This window comes from Cupressus sempervirens, chromosome 2 (genome assembly GCF_028749045.1).
Source record: "Cupressus sempervirens isolate cs-2001-9-10 chromosome 2, ASM2874904v1, whole genome shotgun sequence".
NCBI classification, from domain to species: domain Eukaryota; kingdom Viridiplantae; phylum Streptophyta; class Pinopsida; order Cupressales; family Cupressaceae; genus Cupressus; species Cupressus sempervirens.
Genome location: NC_143119.1, coordinates 558,776,200 through 558,784,911, shown reverse-complemented (window position 1 = coordinate 558,784,911; position 8,712 = coordinate 558,776,200).

Sequence of the window (8,712 nt, the reverse complement as noted above, 5' to 3'; positions counted from 1 at the left end):
GGCAAGAAAACATGATCTAAAGGAGAGTCCAGGAATAGCACCCTCGAGGGTGGGCTTCATGCCCCTCTAATTGATTCAACGTCGGCGTTCACCATTTCAAAATTTGACATGTCCATCCTTCCTGACAGCGGCGTTGAATCAGTGAGGGGGGCATGGGAGAGGCTCGCGGCAACCACCTCTCCCCTTGTAGCCATGATAGGCACGCAAAAAAATTTTGCTAGAGTGCCAAGCACCCACCTCATGGCTAGAGACAAGGGCTCGCCATTAGATCAACTTCGAAATCGCTGAACAGACGCGCTGTAGAATGGCAACCGCTGCCAAGTCTCTTCCACAGTTGCATTGGTCGAATGATCAAAGAAGGTGATCTAAGAGAGGGTCCAAGCGTAGGCATTCATTGGGGGATTCGCGCCGATGGCATAAATTTCTGCAATACCCGAGCAACACCGGATGGAGGTGCTAGACGAGGGCTCCCATTTTAGATCGAGTTTTAAAATCACCAAGTAGATGCGGTGACGGCTGGCAACCGCTGCCAAACCTTTTTCCAAAATTGCGCCAGCTGAGTGACAAGAAAACATGATCTGAAGGAGAGTCTAGGAATAGCACCCTCGAGGGTGGGCTTCATGCCCCTCTAATTGATTCAACGTCGGCGTCCACCGTTTCAAAATCTGACATATCCATCCGCCCTAACAGCGGCATTGAATCAATGAGGGGGGCACGGGAGAGGCTCGCGGCAACCACCTCTCCCCTTGTAGCCATGATAGGCACACAAAAAATTTTGCTAGAGCACCAAGGACCCACCTCATGGCTAGAGACAAGGGCTCGCCATTAGATCAACTTCGAAATCGCTGAATAGACGAGCTGTAGAATGGCAACCGCTGCCAAGTCTCTTCCGTAGTTGCGTCGGTCGAGTGATCGAAGAAGGTGATCTAAGAGAGGGTCCAAGCGTGTAGGCATTCGTTGGGGGATTCGCGCCGATGGCATAAATTTATGCAATACCCGAACAACACCAGACGAAGGTGCTAGACGAGGGCTCCCATTTTAGATCGAGTTTTAAAATCACCAAGTAGACGCGGTGAGGGCTGGCAACTGCTGCCAAACCTTTTTTCGAAATTGCGCCAGCTGAGTGACAAGAAAACATGATCTAAAGGAGAGTCTAGGAATAGCACCCTCGAGGGTGGGCTTCATGCCCCTCTAATTGATTCAACGTCGGCGTCCACAATTTCAAAATTTGACATATCCATCTGCCCTGACAGCGGCGTTGAATAAATGAGGGGAGCACGAGAGAGGCTCGCGGAAACCACCTCTCCCATTGTAGCCGCGATAGGCACGCAAAAAGTTTTTCTAGAGCGCCAAGCACCCACCTCATGGCTAGAGACAAGGGCTCGCCATTAGATCAACTTCAAAATCGCTCAACAGACATGCTGTAGAATGGCAACCGCTGCCAAGTCTCTTCCATAGTTGCATCGGTCGAGTGATCGAAGAAGGTGATCTAAGAGAGGGTCCAAGCGTAGGCATTCGTTGGGGGATTCGTGCCGATGGCATAAATTTATGCAATACTCGAGCAACACCGGACGGAGGTGCTAGACGAGGGCTCCCGTTTTAGATCGAGTTTTGAAATCACCAAGTAGACACGGTGAGGGCTGGCAACTGCTGCCAAACCTTTTTCCAAAATTGCGCCAGCTGAGTGACAAGAAAACATGATCTAAAGGAGAGTCCAGGAATAGCACCCTCGAGGGTGGGCTTCATGCCCCTCTAATTGATTCAACTTCGGCATCCACCGTTTCACAATTCGACATATCCATCCGCCCTGACAGCGGCGTTGAATCAATGAGGGGGGCACGGGAGAGGCTCGCGGCAACCACCTCTCCCGTTGTAGCCGTGATAGGCACGCAAAAATTTTTTCTAGAGCACCAAGCACCCACCTCATGGCTAGAGACAAGGGCTCGCCATTAGATCAACTTCGAAATCGCTGAACAGATGCGCTGTAGAATGGCAACTGCTGCCAAGTCTCTTCTGTAGTTACGTCGGTCGAGTGATCGAGGAAGGTGATCTAAGAGAGGGTCCAACCGTAGGCATTCGTTGGGGGATTCGCGCCGTTGGCATAATTTTTTGCAATACCCGAGAAACACCGGACGGAGGTGCTAGGCGAGGGCTCCCGTTTTAGATCGAGTTTTAAAATCACCAAGTAGACGCGGTGAGGGATGGCAACTGCTGCCAAACCTTTTTCCGAATTTGCGCCAGCTGAGTGAGAAGAAAACATGATCTAAAGGAGAGTCGAGGAATAGCACATCCAGGGTGGGCTTCATGCCCCTCTAATTGATTCAACATCGGCGTCCACCGTTTCAAAATTTGACATATCCATCTGCCTTGACACCGGCGTTGAATCAATTAGAGGGGCACGGGAGAGGCTCGTGGCAACCACCTCTCCTATATAAGCTATTAGTGCGAGGATCGCTCTGCATTAGAAATTAGCGAACACACTGACATCCGCCTTAAAAATCCAAATCCTTTAAAATTCCTACCAAACAGCCATTCACGACCCAATTTTTTATGAGGTCGGCAGAGGAGCAAAAGATTGTCATCGGTTACGAGATGTGAGTTCATGGAGCCGAGGGACTGAAATGGTCATCGAGCTCATTCGATCAACTGGATGAATTTCACCTTGAAGGGGCCCAATCCAAAAGTTCCGGAGGTCATCTCCTGGAACTCTCGAGAACAAGGCCCATCTTACATGCAAACTCTGCTACTGCGCAAGCATAGGTTGCAATTAAAGGGAAATTGCGAGGCCCTCACAATGGCCCGAGGCCAATGGCTCCGACTAAGTCAATTTTCTCTTGCAATCACCATGCCGCTATTCACAGAGAGATCTCCCCATTCACTTGTGACGCGACACACAATCCAAGTGCTAGATGCGAGCTTGCCCTTGAAAGAAAGACCACTTTCCAAGACATCCCCCATTCACTTGTGATGCGACGCACAACCCAAGTGCTAGATGCGAGCTCGCCCTTGAAAGAAAGACCACTTTCCAAGACATCCCCCGATGACACATTGGAACAACAACCGTTGTCGAACCATTCCCAATGTTGTGCCAATCGAGTTGGCACAGAGGCGACCTTAGGGAGCTCCCGCGTAGCAATCGGGATGTGCTTTCATACCCATCTCTCACAAAAACCAATCTTAGCTGTGAACAAATTTTGCCGCAATGACACCATTGGAACAACGACCGCTGTCGAACAACTCCTGCATTTGTGCCCCGATGGAGTGAGAAAGAATAGCAACTTTGGGGAGCTGCGCATCGCATTCGTCCTTGCTCACACAAGCAATGGCTCTTCTCATCGAATGGCCACGGGGAGCTTCCGATCACAAAGGCTCCCTTGTCACTTGTGACGCGTAGCCCAACTGCTTTCCGAAATTGTGCCAGCTGAGTGACAAGAAAACATGATCTAAAGGAGAGTCGAGGAATAGCACCTCGAGGGTGGGCTTCATGCCCCTCTAATTGATTCAACGTCGGCATCCACCGTTTCAAAATCTGACATTTCCATCCACCTTGACACTGCCGTTGAATCAATGAGAGGGGCACGGGAGAGGTTCACGGCAACAACCTCTCCTATATAAGCTATTAGTGCGAGGCTCGCTCTACATTAGAAATTAGCGAACACACCGACATCCGCCATAAAAATCCAAATCGTTGAAAATTCTGACCAAACAGCCATCCACAACCCAATTTATTATGAGGTCGTCTAAGGAGCAAAAGATTGTCATCGGTTAGGAGATGTTAATTCATGGAGCCAAGGGGGACTGAAATGGTCATCGAGCTCATCCGATCAACTGGATGAATTTCACCTTGAAGGGGCCCAATCCAAAAGTTCCGGAGGTCATCTCCTTGAACTCTCAAGAACAAGGACCGTCTTACTTGCAAACTCTGCTACTGCGCAAACATAGGTTGCAATTAAAGAGAAATTGCCAAGCCATCGCAGTGGCTCGAGGCCAATGCTCCGACTAAGTCAATTTTCTCTTGCAATCACCATGCCGCCATTCACAGAGAGATCTCCCCATTCACTTGCGATGCGACGCACAATCCAAGTGATAGAAGCGAGCTCACCCTTGAAAGGCCAGCCCACTTTCTGAGACATCCCCTGATGACACATTGGAACGACAACCGCTGTCGAACCATTCCCAATGTTGTGCTGATCGAGTTGGCATAGAGTCGACCTTAGGGAGCTCCCGCGTAGCAATCAGGATGTGCTTTCGTACCCATCTCTCACAAAATCCAATCTTAGCTATGAACAAATTTAGAATCCAAGGCTCGTATCCATCGATATCGTCGGCACTGGGTCTATATATTCAAAGGCCACGGAGAGGTTCCGATAAGAGAAGCTCCCCTGCTCGCTCGCACAAACATCCCAAATGCTAGAAACAAGCTCCTGCCCTTAGCATCACTCTCCAGATCGCCACAATGACACATTGGAATGACAACCACTGTCGAACAACTCCCGAATTTGTGCCGATGGAGTGAGAAAGACGAGCAACTTTGGGGAGCCGCGCATGGCAAACGGGCTGCTGCTTCATTCCGCTCTTATATATAGATCTGATGTCATTGATTTCCTTTGGAATCTGAGGTTGCATTCGTCCTTGCTCACACAAGAAATGGCTCTTCTCATCGAATGGTCATGGGGAGCTTCCGATTACAAAGGCTCCCTTGTCACCCGTGATGCGCAGCCCAACTGCTAGACGATGGCTCGCCCTTCAGATCACTGCCCAGGCAACCACCACAACAGCACCATTGGAATGACAACTGCTGCCGAACCATTCCAAAATTTTTTTGCCAAAGAAGTTGTTGCAAAGAGAACGACTCTGGGGAGAGAGCCCTCGCATAGCAAAATCGGGATGGCTTCACGGCAGCTGGATGGGATTTGAATTCATGGAGCCAAGGGAGTGAAATGGTCATCGAGCTAATATGATCAACTGGATGAATTTCACCTTGAAGGGGCCCAATCCAAAAGTTCCAGAGGTCATCTCCTGGAACTGTCAAGAACAAAGTCCAATCTTACATGCAAACTCTGCTACTGCACAAACATAGCTTGCAATTATAGAGAAATTGCAAGGCCGTCACAATGGCCCGAGGCCAATGCTCTGACTACAAAGTCAATTTTCTCTTGCAATCACCATGCCGCCGTTCACAGAGAGATCTCCCCATTCACTTGTGACGAGGCACAATCCAAGTGCTAGACGCGATCTCGCCCTTGAAAGGCCGCATTCCAAGACATCCCGATGATACATTGGAACGACAACTGCTGTCGAACCATTCCCAATGTTGTGCCGCTCGAGTTGGCACAGAGCCGATCTTAGGGAGCTCCCGCGAAATGATCAAGAAGTGCTTTCATACCCATCTCTCACAAAAACCAATGTTAGCTGAACAATTTTAGAATCCAAGGCTCATATCCATCGATATTGTCGGCACTGGGTCTATATTCAAAGGCTACGGAGAGGTTCCGATAAGAGAAGCTCCCCTGCTCTCTTGCACAAACATCCCCAAATGCTAGGCGCAAGCTCCGACCCTTAGCATCGCTCTCCAGATCACCTCAATGACACATTGGAACGACAACCGCTGTCGAACAACTCCCGAATTTGTGCCGATGGAGTGAGAAAGAAGAGCCAGATTGGGTCGACGAAAATGGCTAAGCCAGATCGGGTCGGCCAGCATGGCTCGGCCACCATTTTTTGCTAAGAGCTTTCGATATTAAAGCTCCCATGTAGCAGCGATAAGTACACCATGACAAAATTGCTAGAGCGCCGAGCACCCATAGCAAATTGCCATTATACCAAGCAATGCCGGAGTGCTAGACAAAGGCTCACGTTTAGATCAAGTTTTAAAATCACCAAAAAGATACGCCATGGATCGGCAACCGCTGCCTCACCTTTTCCAAAATTGAGTCATCGAAAAACATGATCTAAAGGAGAGCCGAGGAAAAGAACTGAGATCGCTTCATGCCCCTTTCATTCATTCAACATCAGCATACACCGTTTGAAAACCCAACAATCCGATCCGCCTAGACACCAATGTTGAATCAATGAAAGGGGCATGGGAGAGGCTCGCGGCAACAACCTCTCCTATATAAGCTATTAGTGCGAGGCTCGCTCTCCATTAGAAATCTGCGATAGCGTGGACAAAAACCTTAAAAATCCAATTCAATGAAAAATGTGACCAAACAGCCATCCACGACACCGTTTTTGGAGATCGCCCAGATCGGCTCGGCCAGAATGGCTCGCCCAGATCGGCTCGGCCAGCATGGTGACTTGCTGACTCGGTGAGAGTACTTCGAACTGTCAAGAACAAAGGCCAATCTCACATGCAAACTCTGCTACTGCGCAAACATAGCTTGCAATTATAGAGAAATTGCAAGGCTGTCACAATGGCCCGAGGCCAATGCTCCGACTACTAAGTCGATTTTCTCTTGCAATCGCCATGCCGCCGTTCACAGAGAGATCTCCCCATTCACTTGTGATGACGCACAATCCAAGTGCTAGACACGAGCTCGCCCTTGAAAGGCCACGTTCCAAGACATCCCGATGACACATTGGAACGACAATCGCTATCGAACCATTCCCAATGTTGTGCCGATCGAGTTGGCACAGAGGCAATCTTAGGGAACTCCCGCGTATCGATCGGGAAGTGCTTTCGTACCCATCTCTCACAAAAACCAATGTTAGCTGAACAATTTTATAATCCAAGGCTCGTATCCATCGATATCGTCGGCACTAGGTCTATATTCAAAGGCCACGAAGAGGTTCCGATAAGAGAAGCTCCCCTGCTCACTTGCACAAACATCCCCAAATGCTAGACGCAAGCTCCCGCACTTAGCATCGCTCTCCAGATCACCACAATGACACATTGGAATGACAACTACTGTCGAACAACTCCCGAATTTGTGCCGATGGAGTGAGAAACGAGAGCCAGATCGGGTCGACGAAAACGGCTAAGCCAGATCGGGTCTGCCAGCATGGCTCGGCCACCATTTTTCGCCGAGAGCTTTCGATATTAAAGCTCCCATGTAGCCGCGATAAGTACACCATGACAAATTGCTAGAGCGCCGAGCACCCATAGCAAATTGCCATTATACCAAGCAACGCCGGAGTGCTAGACAAAGGCTCACGTTTAGATCAAGTTTTAAAACCACCAAAAACACACGCCATGGATCGGCAACCGCTGCCTCACCTTTTCCAAAATTGAGTCATCAGAAAACATGATCTAAAGGAGAGCCGAGGAAAAGCACTGAGATCGCTTCATGCCCCTTTCATTCATTCAACATCAGCATACACCATTTGAAAACCCAACAATTCGATCCGCCTAGACACCAATGTTGAATCAATGAAAGGGGCATGGGAGAGGCTCGCGGCAACAACCTCTCCTATATAAGCTATTAGTGCGAGGCTCGCTCTGCATTAGAAATCTGCGATAGCAAGGACAACTCCCTTAAAAATCCAATTCAATGAAAAATGTGACCAAACAGCCATCGACGACACCGTTTTTGGAACTCGCCCAGATCAGCTCGGGCAGAATGGCTCGCCCAGATCGGCTCGGCCAGCATGGCTCGCCCAGCCTTGGTGAGAGTACTTCAAACTGTCAAGAACAAAGGCCAATCTAACGTGCAAACTCTGCTACTGCGCAAACATAGGTTGCAATTATAGAGAAATTGCAAGGCCGTCACAATGGCCCGAGGCCAATGCTCCGACTACTAAGTCAATTTTCTCTTGCAATCGCCATGCCGCCGTTCACAGAGAGATCTCCCCAATCACTTGTGATGACGCACAATCCAAGTGCTAGATGCGAGCTCGCCCTTGAAAGGCTGTGTTCCAAGACATCCCGATGACACATTGGAATGACAACCGCTGTCAAACCATTCCAAATGTTGTGCCGATCGAGTTGGCACAGAGGTGACCAAACAGCCATCCACGACACCGTTTATGGAGCTCGGCCAGATCGGCTCGGCCAAATTGGCTCGGCCAGAACGGCTCGCCCAGATCGGCTCGGCTAGCATGGCTCGGCCAAACTGGCTCGGCCAGCATGGCTCGGCTAGAACGGCTCACCCAGATTGGCTCGGCCAGCATGGCTCGGCCAGAACGGCTCGCCCAGATTGGCTCAGCCAAAACGGCTCGGCCAGAACGGCTCGCCCAGATCAGCTCGGCCAGCATGGCTCGGCCAGAATGGCTCGCCCAGATCGGCTCGGCCAGAATGGCTCGCCCAGATCGGCTCGGCCAGCATGGCTCACCCAGCCTTGGTGAGAGTACTTGGAACCGTCAAGAACAAAGCCCAATCATACATGCAAACTCTGCTATGCGCAAACATAGGTTGCAATTATAGAGAAATTGCAAGGCCGTCACAATGGCCCGAGGCCAATGCTCCGACTACTAAGTCAATTTTCTCTTGCAATCGCCATGCTGCCGTTCACAAAGAGATCTCCCCATTCACTTGTGACAAAGCACAATCTGAGTGCTAGATGCAAGCTCGCCCTTGAAAGGCCGCGTTCCAAGACATCCCGATGACACATTGGAACGACAACCGCTATCGAACCATTCCCAATGTTGTGCCGATCGAGTTGGCACAGAGGTGACCAAACAGCCATCCATGACACCATTTTTGGAGCTCGGCCAGATCAGCTCAGCCAGCATGGCTCGGCCAGAATGGCTCGCCCAGATCGGCTCGGCCAGAAC